Source organism: Dipteris shenzhenensis, chromosome 6, assembly GCF_047967505.1.
Source record: "Dipteris shenzhenensis isolate YYH24624 ecotype China chromosome 6, Dip_SZ_1.0, whole genome shotgun sequence".
Classification (NCBI taxonomy): Eukaryota; Viridiplantae; Streptophyta; class Polypodiopsida; order Gleicheniales; family Dipteridaceae; genus Dipteris; species Dipteris shenzhenensis.
The window spans coordinates 40,289,174-40,303,347 of NC_141601.1; the positions used below are offsets into that span (position 1 = coordinate 40,289,174).

The following is a 14,174-nucleotide window of genomic DNA, read 5'->3' on the forward strand; positions in this document are numbered from 1 at the left end:
CGATATGAACTTTTCATATCGTGAGCAAGAATATTGATGGCATAGCTGTTTCTTTTTCTGACGTCCAGCCAAACTAGGGAGTATGTCCTGACCTTGGTAACCATGTGATAGATCTCCTACCTTGAGATCACAGACAAGGATCACATGACAATTAAAGGGATAGGCACCAAGCTCACGTCCAAGCCATAACTCAGCATCATTGAGTCACATTATTCCTCCTCTTAATGAGAATTTGTCTTCAAAAATATGAGAAAACATTTCTTAAGACCATCCATGCTTTCCTAAGTAGCATCTTGGAAAGCTCCTCCTAGACCTCGAGTCAAGGGGGTCTGTGCCGCCTATGCCATGCCTGTCGTAGGGCTTTGCCACATGCACACCAGGTGTCCACGTCTACCACCAGCTATTTTGTGGCTAGTCTTCTTTTACCTGCCTGCTGCCCGCTACAGCCACGTGTAGGCATGTGGGCTGCTCTACTCTACTCTAGGTGCTCTAAGCACCCAGAGCACTCCTTGCACTTGTCAACCATCTGTCCGCTGTAACAGAACATCTACCACTAGTTGCTATAAACTAGTAGTAACTTGCTACCATTAGTTGCTAGTATTAACTAGTTAGGAAAACCAGAGAAACCAGATAGCAGGCAAACCAAAAATAGGAAAGAAAGATGAGGAAAATCTCTCTTACTAGGAAGAGAACATGGGATCCAAGCAACTCCCATGATGCTCGCTAGCCAAAGCTAGATTCAGTCCTTGCATTTGCAGCCATTCAAGGCTAATGCTTGAAAGGAACCAAACAGTTAAGTGTACTGAACTTGAATGATCCTACAAGTAAGCTGAAGCCCCTTTTATAGGCCTAAGGCAGTGGACCAGCATCTTATTGTAGGTGGCATTATTGAACAGGGGTGCCATGTGCCATGCCCTCTTTAAAACCCACTAAAACTATTATATATACAAGAATACAGAAGAGACTACAGCTATTGTGACCGTCTCATAAACTAATAGGCCCGTTGTTTAACTCACTACTAAACTAAAACTTACTACAGTACAGTACCCTTAAGAATTTCGTCCTCAAAATGGACACAAATCAAACAACCAAGTAGGAAGACGATGTACACGTACCGAAGCAGATGTGGATGTAAAGAGATCCAACTCAGCTCAACAAATAGGCGAGCTCTTGCACAATACTCTCAAGCTGCCACGATGACTCCTCTGGTAACCCCTTCCAATTAGTGTAGTATTCCACCAAGACTTTACTTGAGAGGATTTTATCTGTGTACCAAAAACTTTTCAGGTATATATTCTATCTGCCCTGATTCATCCATGGGAGATAATTCTTAGCAACTGGATCATCTGATCCCACATGCCTTTTAAGCAAGGACACATGGAATACATTGTGGATCTTGGTTGAGGAAGGCAAGTCCAATTGATAGGCCAAGTCAACTTACTCTCTTTAAAATTTTGTAGGGGCCATAGAATCTGTGAGCCTGCTTAGTATTGGTCTGTGAGCCTGCTTAGTATTGCTTAGAATCTGTGAGCCTTCTTAGTATTGGTATTACCTTTCAATGAAGTACATCTATGCGTTGATATGGGAAATCGGGAAGACATGGGTGCCCTCTACCGCTGCCTCACGGTTCACCAATGTGCAAGAAAGAGAAGCTCCAAGTGATTCTTTCGAACAAACTTCATAGTAAAGGACATTTCCCTCATAGCAGAATGACAACCCCAACACATTTGGCAATTTTCCCATAGCCATGAAGCTTAATATTAAACCTTCATTTACTGCTTGGTGCAAGCATTCTTAGGCATCCATTCCACTTACACAAAGCTATCAACACAAATCACAAGGCTCAGAGGAGCCAGATTGCTCATACATATGGAATCAATAGGTAGCACATGTAAATAACACATCATCTACTTTGGGGAATGTCAAGGAAAGACTCCTCTTCACATCAACACAACACCATAGTAATAGCTTCAAATCTAGGACTCATGCACAAAGCACAAGGCATGGGCATCTCAGCTGCAAAATAGGAGCAGCCTGGAATGTCTTCAACATAAACTCTTCATCTTCTTGTTCTTATTATCTTCATAGTCACCTATGCGACGAGGTGCAACTCCAAATCCCTGTCTCAGGTATCGGAGGAGCAGCATATCAGCCTGGTTGCAATCCGTGAGGATCCCTCACGATCACCTTCAGTGAGTCAATCTGCAAATCAATGCAGCCTGCAGTTCATTCACAATACACACGAGAGAAAACAACGTCATGACACACTATGGAAAACACCAGATCCTCCTATCCCAAAAGCTGCTAGCTTTTCTTCAGCTCAGCCCACACAAACCATCTCCAATCAGGATTCATCTCCTTGAACAGCCCGATCCTGGCAGCTATGCGTCCACCTCCTATTTTCATAACTATATCCCATTATCACATGTCAAGCCTGCATGCTATCAGCCAGACCACAATGCACAGCAATTTGATGACCACACCTTGGCTCGATGAAAAGGCCACTCTTGTCTCCATCAATGTGCACCTCATCAATGTCCAAACGCTGATACCTGCAAACTGCATGCTGTACAAGATTTGCACCATGATCCCCAGATCACCACTGCAAAAATGACTCATTACCATCCAACTCCCCTTCTGTAAAGGAATCCCACGTAACATCTACATCCACTGGCCTGGTCAAAGCCGAATTCTTATCTGCACTTACAGCATCAGGGAACCCATTCTTATTGATTAGCAATCACCTGCAAGTGTGCATCAAGCACATCCTCCTCATACTCAAAGAAGGCTTTGTTGTCTCCTTGCACCTCAGCAATATCATCCTCATCATCTCCTTGCAATGACAACACATCTTCATCATTGCAGACTTGATCTCATGCATGCCCACCCTGTCACCAAATTGGTACTTCTCCCAAGACATAAAGAGGAATCTTTATTGCATTGACGATGGTCAAGAAAGTTGACTTTGGTTAACTAGAATAAGCTTTGTTTTACTTTTGCTTTGCAATTAGTAAAATAGAACTGTGGGGATGCCCACAAGGGACTAGGATTAGTCCAAGAATGCATGCATTTTACTAACCTCTAATGGGTTAAAGTGTTGGAACTTGTTTGTGCAATGTGTAGGGCCTATGAGAGTGCAAAAAGGACCAAAGAGTGGGGAGAAATGCGCAAAACAATAGGTCCCACGAGGCCTAAAAGCATGACAAGGGGCGCCTCTTTAAAAGGAGGACCCACGAGATAAAAAAGGCACCAAAAGCACCAGATTAAAAAGAAAAGATTAAAAAGTTTGGCTTTTATGTAAAAGTAGCTTTTAGAAAGCAAGCCCTAGCTTTTTGCTAGGCCTACTCTATAAAAGAAAGGCCCCATCCCTCCTAGATTCATTCAAGGGTTGTACTCAACTTCACACTCTTTTCAGAGCCAGTAATACAAAGTATTATTCTATTGCAATAAAGACCTTCGGGGGGTTTCACCCTTATTTTTGGGCCCTAGTGTTGCATGTGCTGCGTCTCCTTCTTCTCTCCCTCTATTCTATCGCGAAGAATCTTTGAGATAAGTGCTGCAATTCTGATTTTCAGATTTCAGTTTGTGTTCTTCAATTTCTATCGCTAAGTTCTTGTGAAATATTGCAAAAAGATTACGTGGAAGTAGCAATCTTTGTTCGTTCTCCCCCTCTCTCAGTTCGTTTTGATTCCTAGAAGAAATTTGTTGCTGCTCCTTGTCAGATGAAGCAAATAGATGCTGTTTTCCCCTAATATCTATGAAATTCAAAATCTAACTTGGTTATTATCTGCTGCAAATCGAAGATCCAGGCTGTGTTTCTACCAGCAGTGATTCCTTTTTAGGGTTTCAAAGCTGAATACAGATTCGTTTTAGGGTTTCTGGTCCGGTTTTAATGGTATTAGAGCATAGGAAGTTCACTTTCCTTGGTGGAAATGGTCGAAGGCTAGCACGCAGCTGTTAATCAAGGTGAGGCAGACCAATTGTGCTCGAGAAGCTTCGTTGCGTCACTGGGAGCTAAGGTGCATCTTACAGTCGTAGGCACAAATTCATCTTGGCTAGACGTCTCTTCTCTCTCTATCGCCCTATCTCTTGGGCTGTTTTCTTCTCTTCTCTGTGATGTATCAAGTTAAAAAGGTGTTCATCCTGTTGTCATCTTTAGTGACGTGCTTCCCATCTCTTGCTCAGAATTCTCTCAGCAAAAGCACTTGCTTTTTACAAAAAGCATTTGCTTCTCCCAAAAAGCACCGAAAGCATCTGCTTTTTGTGCACATGCGGCCTTCTTTTCTCCAAAGCGGCATTAAAAAAACCAGTAAAAGTAGTAAAAGCAGTAGTTGCTATTTCCTTTTTCTCATCATGGACATAGCCTCTCATCCCTCACAATACAAGCACTTAAGAAAGATTGCGAGATGAAGGGGGAAAGGTCCCAGGATGAGGATTCCTATCGAGAATTATTGGCTGAATTGGCAAAAGCAAGAAAGACCCACTTCTTAGTGAAAGCTTGTCATTCGACAAAGTGCTTTCAGAGGTGCTATGGGACATCTAAAGCTAAGTATTTCTTTCATGATTATGAAGTTTGATTTATCTTTATTTAAAGATCTAACCCTTGTATCTTATTACAAGGAAAGAAGTATGTTGTTCCCTTGCTTGCTTCACGAATCAAAAGCCAAGCACACAAGATTGGTTATACATACATATGTGGTCCTAAAGTATTCCTTGATGGAACAAGCTAGTTATTCCGAGTTATATTTCAATTTTGGAGGATTCCAAGTTATTGTACACAAGTGATATAGTCTCTATTATGGAACTAGTTTTCTGAGACCTATGTGGTCAAGGGCTATGGACTATTTGTGTGGTCTCATCAAACTTATGTATACATAGTGCCACAACAAAAGAATCTCAAAGTTATTATATCCAGTTTATGAGTTTGAGCAGCTTATGCCAAAGAGGATAAGTGTCAGAGACTACGTTTATGAATTGAAGAGTTAGATTCAAGATCATACCCTATTTGAGGGTAGTATGTTCAAAGTTGGCAAGTTAATAGTCATGCGCCTGATTTTATGCTCTTCAATTAGGGAATTGAGTTATGATAACTAGTCATGATAATCAGTTGTGTTCTTATGGAGGATGAGATGATCAAGTATCCGATCCTTTATGGCAGGATTCCATGTGCTCATTATTGACCAAGTATTTCAGTTTCATATTATATTATCTCAGTTTCAGAGCAGTTTCAGTTATGATATTCAGTTTTGTTGTTTTCTTGTTATGGAGCATGACATGCTCAAGAATCAGCCCTAAATATGGCAGCATTTTATGGTCATTATTGACCCAGTATTTTCTTCAAGATTCTTATTATTTGATAGTATCCACTGGGATTTGTTCTATACAAGAACTATTATGGTTTCTCATGGATTATTATGGCCAAAATGACACCATGTTACAGTTCATCTGTCAGTTTTATGTCCTTTTGGAAAGTTTAAGAACCCTCCGAGTTTATGTCTACCTAGTACAGTAAGTGTTTGGTAGGAAGATATTTTATGTATAAGGAAGCACCAGATCAATGAATAGAATGGCAAACATTCTCCAATGCACAGTTCTTTCCAAAGGAACTTCCAAGTTGAGGTTTATAATACTTAGACGAATATCGGTATGATGTTTATCACTTCATTCAAAAAGATTTGAGTGGATTCTCAAAGAAAGAGGATATGGGAAGAATCCAAGAAACAATTTAAATTAAGGCTAAGTATCTCTTTTATCTTGATAAAGTTTGCCTTACGAAGTTTGCCTTGTATGGCAATACAAGGAGACAAGTGAACTGTTTTCTTGAATTAGACATTATGTTGCTTCTTAGAAACAGAGATGTCAAGAGCTTTGTCATTCCAAGGAATTTAGACAAAGAATATTAATATGATCGAGAATGGCACCAGATCGAAAGGACTCAGGTGGAAATTTGGACCAAGAATATTGATATGATCGAGAATATTTTTTATTTTTATTTTTTGCGAAAAAAAGTTTGTATTATATTATATCATCTTCATAAATATTCACATTACATGTTCTTTGGCATAGAACAGCCAGCCCCCATGGGGAGAAGTTTCTTTAACAAACCATTTCTGACAGATACTCATGAGCTTAAGAGCTTCTAAAGTTGTCATAGCAGTAGCAACAGAATTAAAAGAGAGGAACATATGAATCATTTGTATCATCTGTGTCATCATCATTAAAGTAGTCAGAGTAGTTGAAGTTCTCTAAATCACCAGAGTTGTCAAAGTCATCTATGGCAGCAGCCTGGACTTCACAGGGTGACACTGGCTCCTTCTTTACAATTGGAGGGGGGACCTGTTTAAGAAAATCAGTAATCTCATAGGGGATTTCAAAGGGTGTGGTGTTGTCAATCCCAAAACAGCTTTGAGTATGGTCTTGGAGATCAGCATTAAAGAAGACAGCCTTAGTTCTGAACTAGTTTATCATCTCTGTAATTTTCCTATGGTCCTGTTCAGCTAATTGATAAAATGCAAGTCAACATGCAACACAATTTGATTAAACTAAAAATTGTTTCTGGTTATCCAAATAAACCAAAGTGCATGTGCTCTGATAGGTGTCCATAATTCATGTTTTGTCCTTGTAGAGTCTCCTAGTAAAATGGCTTTCCAATTTATTGGTTCCCCTGTCTTAACTTGAACTATTTTCCACACCTTTGAGCAAAAGGACAGACAACAAAGACATGGAAAATATCTTCATTTGTAGAGGGACACCTCATGCATTTTCCATTTTCCTTTCCAATCCTCAATCCTCTATTGTTAGTCCACACAGCTTTATGCATTATTAGCCAAAGCAAGGCAGACATTTTGTCAAGGACTGAGATTGATCAAATGGAGCAGAACCTGAATTTCCATTTGCCCTTAGAGTCCTGTTGTTTCCACCTAGTATTAAGGACCATGCAAAGATCTTCAATGTCCCTGCTTGGAGTGGGGATAGGAAAGAAAAGGGTACTCTCCACCCAGCTGAACTCTCTACAATAGACCAAGAAAGATCCCACCTTTCCATTGTTAACTGCCCTTCCAGAGTTGAATTCTATTCAAGACAAGTATCTGGCTTTGGTTATTTAATCTGAACTCTCTCCTAATCTCACTCCAGGATTTCCATCTTAGTTCAACTCTGTTCCAAAGCTGACCCCAGCATTGCAGTCCCTTTTTGAAGAGTAGGGCAGCCTTAGCAATGTCTTCATCAGAAAGAACCGCTTCCTTGAAGATAACAAAGACCCAAATTGAGTCTAATGTCATAAAAGCTCCTTTGCCAGAAAGACAATATGGCTTTTAATTCCTTCAAAGGCTATCCATATTGAGATCCAAAGCTGACTGCCTTTAGCTTTGCAGGGTTCAGGGTTACATATAGCTGACAGCATAGGGTACTCTTTCCACTTGGGAGCTCTCAGAGGTCTTAGCGAGTTGACATTCCTTAGAATGCAAGAGTATTATTACATAGCAGTGGCATGGAAAATGCCTGGATGGAATAATCAATCCTAGAATCGGAAAGAAGGACCTATGGCTGCCTAGTGCTCTTAAAGAGCAAGAAATGCCAAGAAAAAGAAGGAAGAAGGGCCTATGGCTGCCCGGTGCTGGAAACGCCAAGAAAAACAGCAGGAAAAGAAGGGCCTATGGCTGCCCAATGCTCTTAAAGAGCAAGAGTGCAAAAAGCAAGTGTTTTAGATGCAGAAAGAGGGCCGTGTGGCTGCCTAGTGCCCTAGAAGGCTAGTCGGCCAAAAGAAGCAGACAATGCCACAAGACCGATCTAAGTCAACAAAAGGAAGTTACCAGATTCCAAGATCCACTTTAGATGGAAGAGATGGAGGAGATCCTCTAGCAAACAGACTGTGTACCCTGCACAGAAGAAAAACACCCAAAGGCAAGTTTAAGTACCAGAACTATTAGGCAATTGATGTCAAGAGAGGAGGTATCCTCAAGTTTTACAGCTGTATCAAGAATCTTTTTAGTTGAGGACAACTGATTAGAAGCTGAGGGAATGTCACCAAATTTGTACTTCTCCCAAGACATAAAGAGGAATCTTTATTGCATTGACGATGGTCGAGAAAGTTGACTTTGGTTAACTAGAATAAGCTTTGTTTTACTTTTGCTTTGCAATTAGTAGCAAAGAACTGTGGGGATGCCCACAAGGGACTAGGATTAGTCCAAGAACTAGGAATGCATGCGTTTCGCTAACCTCTAATGGGTTAAAGTGTTGAAACTTGTTTGTGCAATGTGTAGGACCTACGAGAGTGCAAAAAGGCCCCAATAGTGGGAGAAAAGCACAAAAAAGCAAGTCCCACGAGGCCTAAAAGAATGAACAAGGGGGCGCCTCTTTAAAAGGAGGACACACAAGATAAAAAAGGCACCAAAAGCACCAAATTTAAAAAGAAGCCTAAAAATTTTGGCTTTTATATAAAAGTAGCCTTTAGAAAGCAGGCCCTAGCTTTATGCTAGGCCTAGTCTATAAAAGAAAGGCCCCAAGCGTCTCAGATTCATTCAAGAGTTGTACTCAGCTTCATGCTCTTTTCAGAGCCAGTTGTACAAAGTATTATTCTATTGCAATAAAGACCTTTGGGGGGTCCACCAGCCCTTATTTCTGAGCCTTAGTGTTGCGCGTGCTGCGTCTCCTTCTCCCCCTCTGTTCTATCGCGAAGAATCTTTGAAATAAGTGCTGCAATTTTCAGATTTCAGTTTGTGTTCTTCAGTTTCTATCGCGAAGTTCTTGTGAAATATTGCAAAAATATTACGTGGAAGTAGCAATCTCTCTGTTCTTTCTCTCCCTCTCTCAGTTCGTTCTGATTCCTAGAAGAAATCTGCTTGCTGTTTTACCCTTTTATCTGCTATGAAATTCAAAATCTACCTTGGTTATTATCTGGTGCAAATCGAAGATCCAGGCTGCATTTCTACCAACAGTGATTCGTTTTTAGGGTTTCAAAGCTGAATACAGATTCGTTTTAGGGTTTCTGGTCCAGTTTCAGCACCCCTTAGTTCAGCTTGGACTGTGAAATTTTAATACTGGAAATCCGTCATTTTAGACTCTCCTTCATGCACCATCTGCATGCACTGATCCCAAGCACCCCCCCTCTCCGTCTTGCAATTTATCATCCGTAAATGAATGGTCTTCTTCCTGTTTGGCAATGTAGGTCATCTACTTTTCCTCTTCATCATCATCATTCACATCCACATCATACATATGGCTTCCTTGACAACAGGTCCATCGAGATTTGCCTCCTCTTCAAGGATTGTTGTCTCTGACACAGCTTTATAGACTTCTGCCTGGTATTCATGCATACAGCTTGCATCATAAGCAATATGTGACAGAGAAGGATCAAAATTTTCAATAAAAACAAACGTGGTACAGTTGTATCCTCTTCAAACTGAGCCTTTGACGCATACAAGCTCTCGTCTTCGTCTTCATCATCATACTCAAGCACATGTAGCTCCACTTCATCAGCCCCTACTAGGTATGATTCCTCATCCATCATCTGAGAGTCTGGCATGTCATCAGGGAGTTCTCCACCCTTCGGGAGTGGACCTACATCACAAATCACTGGAGATGACAAAGGTCTTCGTCCTTAGCTTGAACACATCTTGTCACATAACTTGCCCAACTCTAAGAGTTACCTCCCTGTTCACTTCAAGAATGTATGCCCTGCAATAAATGGAAATACTCTAGCCTAGGCAAGTACTTCCTGTCTGAATTAACTCACTTCTGCTCAGGGAATTAAGAACTAGTCTACGAATGTCTATCTAGTCTGAAATAGTTAGAGTTTGCCAAAGTAGAGCAGGTTCTGTTTCACAGACATAAAGTATAGCTATGTTTTGTGAGAGTATTTTGCAAAAATTCATATGTTTCATGACAGGACCAAGCATATTGAAGTGCAGTTCCATTTCATAGGGAACAGATGGGAAGACTGGAAGTGGATCTCATTCTTCACATCACACATCAGCAGGCTGTTGATATTTTTACAAATGGGAAGACGTTTTAACAGTGTAGGCTGTGACAAGTTAACGCTATGTCAATTCTCTAAATTCTAACATCAGTTCAGCTCAGCTAAGGCAACCTATCTTTGTAATGGGTCAGAAAAAAAATCAAAATCTAGTTAGGTCAAAGCTTGTGAGTCTTGTGTGCATTTTTTCACACACTCGCGTACATGCAATCCCTCTCGAATTGAGAGAGCTTTGTGAGAGCTTTATCAATGAAAGCCAAATGTCTTCTCCCTCTTGTACATTCATTTGCTCCGCAACATCTTTCAACAGTTCTCAATCAAGGGCTTTAGCCCAAGTCTGAGCCTTATTCTGCCCTTGAGCCACTTCTGATGGTCCGAACACATCTCCTTTGCCTTCATCGTTATATATCTAAACCATACCCATTAGATTTTCTCTTTTTTCTAGGCACTTGCAGTTCGAGCTTTGCTGTCTATTGGTTTGTCCATGTTTTCTTGTCTACTGTCCATTACAAAACGAGAATGGGAGACCTAGTGGCCTAAATGGCACAATTAAGCCAGTCAAGCTGCCTGAGTTGATCTACTGCACTATGTTGGCAGCCTCTCCAGCTACCAACCACTTCAACCTTCACACTTCCTGGTACTCTGGGCCTGCTCCTGTGGCTTACTTGGCTGACTCTACTAGTCGATGATAAGATGTAGTCATGGCTGCCTATAGTGTCATACAGCCATGTCATAAGCCACAGCAAGGACCCAATTGAGTAAGTCCTTAAGTCATAATTAACAATTTCAGAGATCTTTCTATTTCAAAATCCTGTGCAACCAAGGTCCTCACTCTAGCTTGGGAAGGGTAACAGAGCATAAGCCTGCAACAGTCCACATGTCATATTCCTTGCTCTCAGACAGAATATTCTTACACCCATAACTACATACAATTCCTCCGGCTCAGTTTCTCATGCAGATAACAGATCCAAATCGTCACTATTCTATAAGCTCCCTGTTTCTAGAGGTTGTTGCCTTTAAAAAAAACATTCTCACAGGTAGTCTTGCTAAATGTAATGTGGTCTGCCATCAGGGCGCTCTGGACTACTCAATAGAGGGTAGAAGGGAAGCATTCATAGATGATACTCCAATTGAGCCACCTAGGCACGCTCCTTGTGGATGCATCAAGAGGCCTCGGTAAAGACCGCTCTATGTTGGAATAGAAGAGGAGGTGCTTCTCAGTTGTCTGAATAAATGGAGAGGTCCTTTGACGTGGAGCATGTAGAGAGTTTATCTGAACATGCTGCAATATATTTTTCCGACTGAAATCAAACTGCCCTGCAGTTGATGTGGCTCTTCAGGCTTGTCTGTGTGTTACGGCATGCTGGAAATCCTGTGAAGCTTATGGCAGCTGGAAGCGCAACGTCCCTTCCATAAGCTCTCCAAACTTGTGACTCAATCGAGGCAGGGTTCAGATCATTTAGGTTCAATTCGCGGTACGTAAAAGTGTCCTATAAATTTTCTCGTTAATTTACTGTCATAGGATGAATCTTAATAACATGCATTGTCATATAATCTTCATCTCCTCATAAGAGTGTAAATGTTGCCCAGACTTTTTGAAAGTATCCCAAAAATCGTACACGAGATTTCGTTACGATCCCAAATTGCATGCATGCTTGTTCAAAACGAGCCTTGACCCGCATGATAGGATTTCTGACGGACCCAAATGGCATTTTGAAATAAGCCATCACCAATATCTAGGATAACATGAATCAAGAAAACAACTACGATACAAAAGCTCAAACGAATAGTGGGTAGCCAACCTGTCTCCAAGCACGGCCTGCAGCTACCAAGTGACAGCAACTGTGCTGATCGTTTCCAAAGACATTCCAAGTGATGAAACTAAGATACGCAAAGTCTTATACATTAACACCTATGATATATCCAGATTATAAACATATCAATATACGTCAAAAACTTTTATCAATAACGTACACAACATTGATTTGCAAGAGTTCTATCTACGACCATGCATCACTCTTAAGTTTTAAACCATTTTCATGAGGCAACTCCAATATGTGGACAATTTATTGAAATATCAAAATTTGAAACTCAAATAAAAGGCACTAGGGATATCATGGATATTAAAAATTATTGTTCTTTAAGACAAAGGGGAATATGTTGATAGTTTCATTCCAACCCTACCATGATAAAATAATGAGTAGATTGAGACAAAAAGGATAACTATGCCTACATTTGACACGACAAAAATGTGCAAGATGTAATGCTTGGATAACTCAAGATAGTCAAAGCACCCAATGAAACATGGGGCCTCTTTGCGATGTTGTATGTGTCAAAGAATACTTTCAAGATCTTGACACTAAAAACTCAAATCAATCAAAGCTTTTGGCATGGCAATGGAATTAGGCATGCACATGTGCTAAGAGTCAATTATCATCAATCAAATTTTAACTAAACGATAATCTATAAATTCACTGAATTTGCTTTCAATGACTTGTGAAGTTAATGAGAATCCAATAAAACTTATAGCCATTCAAAAATAGGGGTCAATACTCAAAGAACTACAATAAGTCTTGTTAAATAACGAGATGAGAACTCAAGTAAGCTCCAAGCAAGTCAAGTTAAAAGGATCAAGTGAACATAGCATTTGCAACATCAAGTAGAGGTAGAGGCAAAATAAGGTGATCCTAGTATAGGTGGTGGACAACAACAATAGAAGAATCCATAATAACAACAAAATAGAAGTCAAGGCAGTCAGTTGCATCACAAACAACAAAAGCTAGGTGAAGATCATATGTCAATCCCTACATCATAGATATAATCTAGCAACATCAAAAGGTCAAGCATAAAAAATTACTAAAATAGTGGCAACTCATCACATAAAATAAATTTCCAAGGCAACGAAAACTTCTCAAGAAATAAAAATTTATCAAAGATTTGATGCTATTCTAATGCAATGTTTTTCTTAAATTTAGGCATTATGAAAGGGAATACATGAATAATAATAATATAATCAATGAGGGAAATACACCAACAACCAAGGAACTAGAGGAAAAAGGTGACTATCATGTCTGACATAGTCACAGGCTTATATAAATCATAAAGATCAAAACGATGGCAATAACAATGGATAGAGCATATAGATTGTGACTAAAAAGTACAAAAGAATACACTAAAAAATAATAAGCTCAAGACAAAAGTTCTTATCATGTTAATAATGCAAAATTTGATAGCAGCAGTGAAGAGCCTTGGTACGTTGATAGTGGTTCATCAGTGCCCATGACCAATCATCATAAAGAGTGGTTTGCTTAGATAAAATCATAACAAGGATCCAAGAATGTAATCCATCATGTAGACGATACACCAAATCTAATTCCAAGAAAAGGAACAATTTTTATGGATCATATTTCAAGGAGAAGAAATACTTTCCCATAACTTTTCAAGTAATAAAGGAATGATACATTGTGTTATGCTCCACACCTCAGCAAGAAGTCACTGCCCAAGGATAAATGACAAAAAAGTACTATAGAGGATCAATGTATGATAAGAGATAAATCCAAAGAATGTCAACTAGTGGGAAAAGCAATCAAACAAAACGATAATATTAGTTCCAAATTTGCTTGCAATGTTGGTTTAGCACTCAACTACGCAAATGGTTGTGGAATCATTTCTAAATGGGATGGTAGAGCATCGTGCACTTTTGCAGCAGCTATGGCACAAGAGGTGTTGTTTATGGGGGTTAAAGGCCATTATACCTTAACCCCGATTATGTACAATACTCAAACACATATATATATTGGATGACATAGAAGATTAGGGTGTTCTGCACCCACCAAAACTTGTGTCGCTCTCCCTTTCTCTCACCTTCTTCCTTTGCGCTTCCGTTGTTGAGATCTCTCAATTGGTATCAGAAGGAATTATGTGCCACTTATGAGAAGAAAATTGCCTCTCAATTGGTATTAGAAGGAATTTGTGGAAGAAATTATGTGCCACTTATGAGAAGGAAACTACCTCTAATAAAGGTTGCCTCATGAAGAGGTTGTTTGAGCTGTAGATGAAGGAAAGGGTCTCCATTGCTTCTCACTTGAATGAATTCAATATTATTTTCAACTAGCTTCAGGCTCAGAAGATGAATTTGATGCGGAGACTAAGGCAATATTCTTATTGTGATCATTGCCATCCTCATGGGATACCTTCCATA

General features: G+C 39.9%; 1 long non-coding RNA gene across 1 annotated transcript in view; it reads right to left on the bottom strand.

Moving 5' to 3' along the window:
* The window catches only part of LOC147901169 (uncharacterized), a 44,163-nt gene extending 32,202 nt beyond the window's left edge, over nucleotides 1–11,961 (bottom strand). The window contains exon 1 of the long non-coding RNA XR_015541221.1: nucleotides 11,776–11,961. This is a non-coding gene — a long non-coding RNA (uncharacterized LOC147901169). The remainder of the gene's footprint in view (nucleotides 1–11,775) is intronic.
* Nucleotides 11,962–14,174: the final 2,213 nt, after the last annotated feature.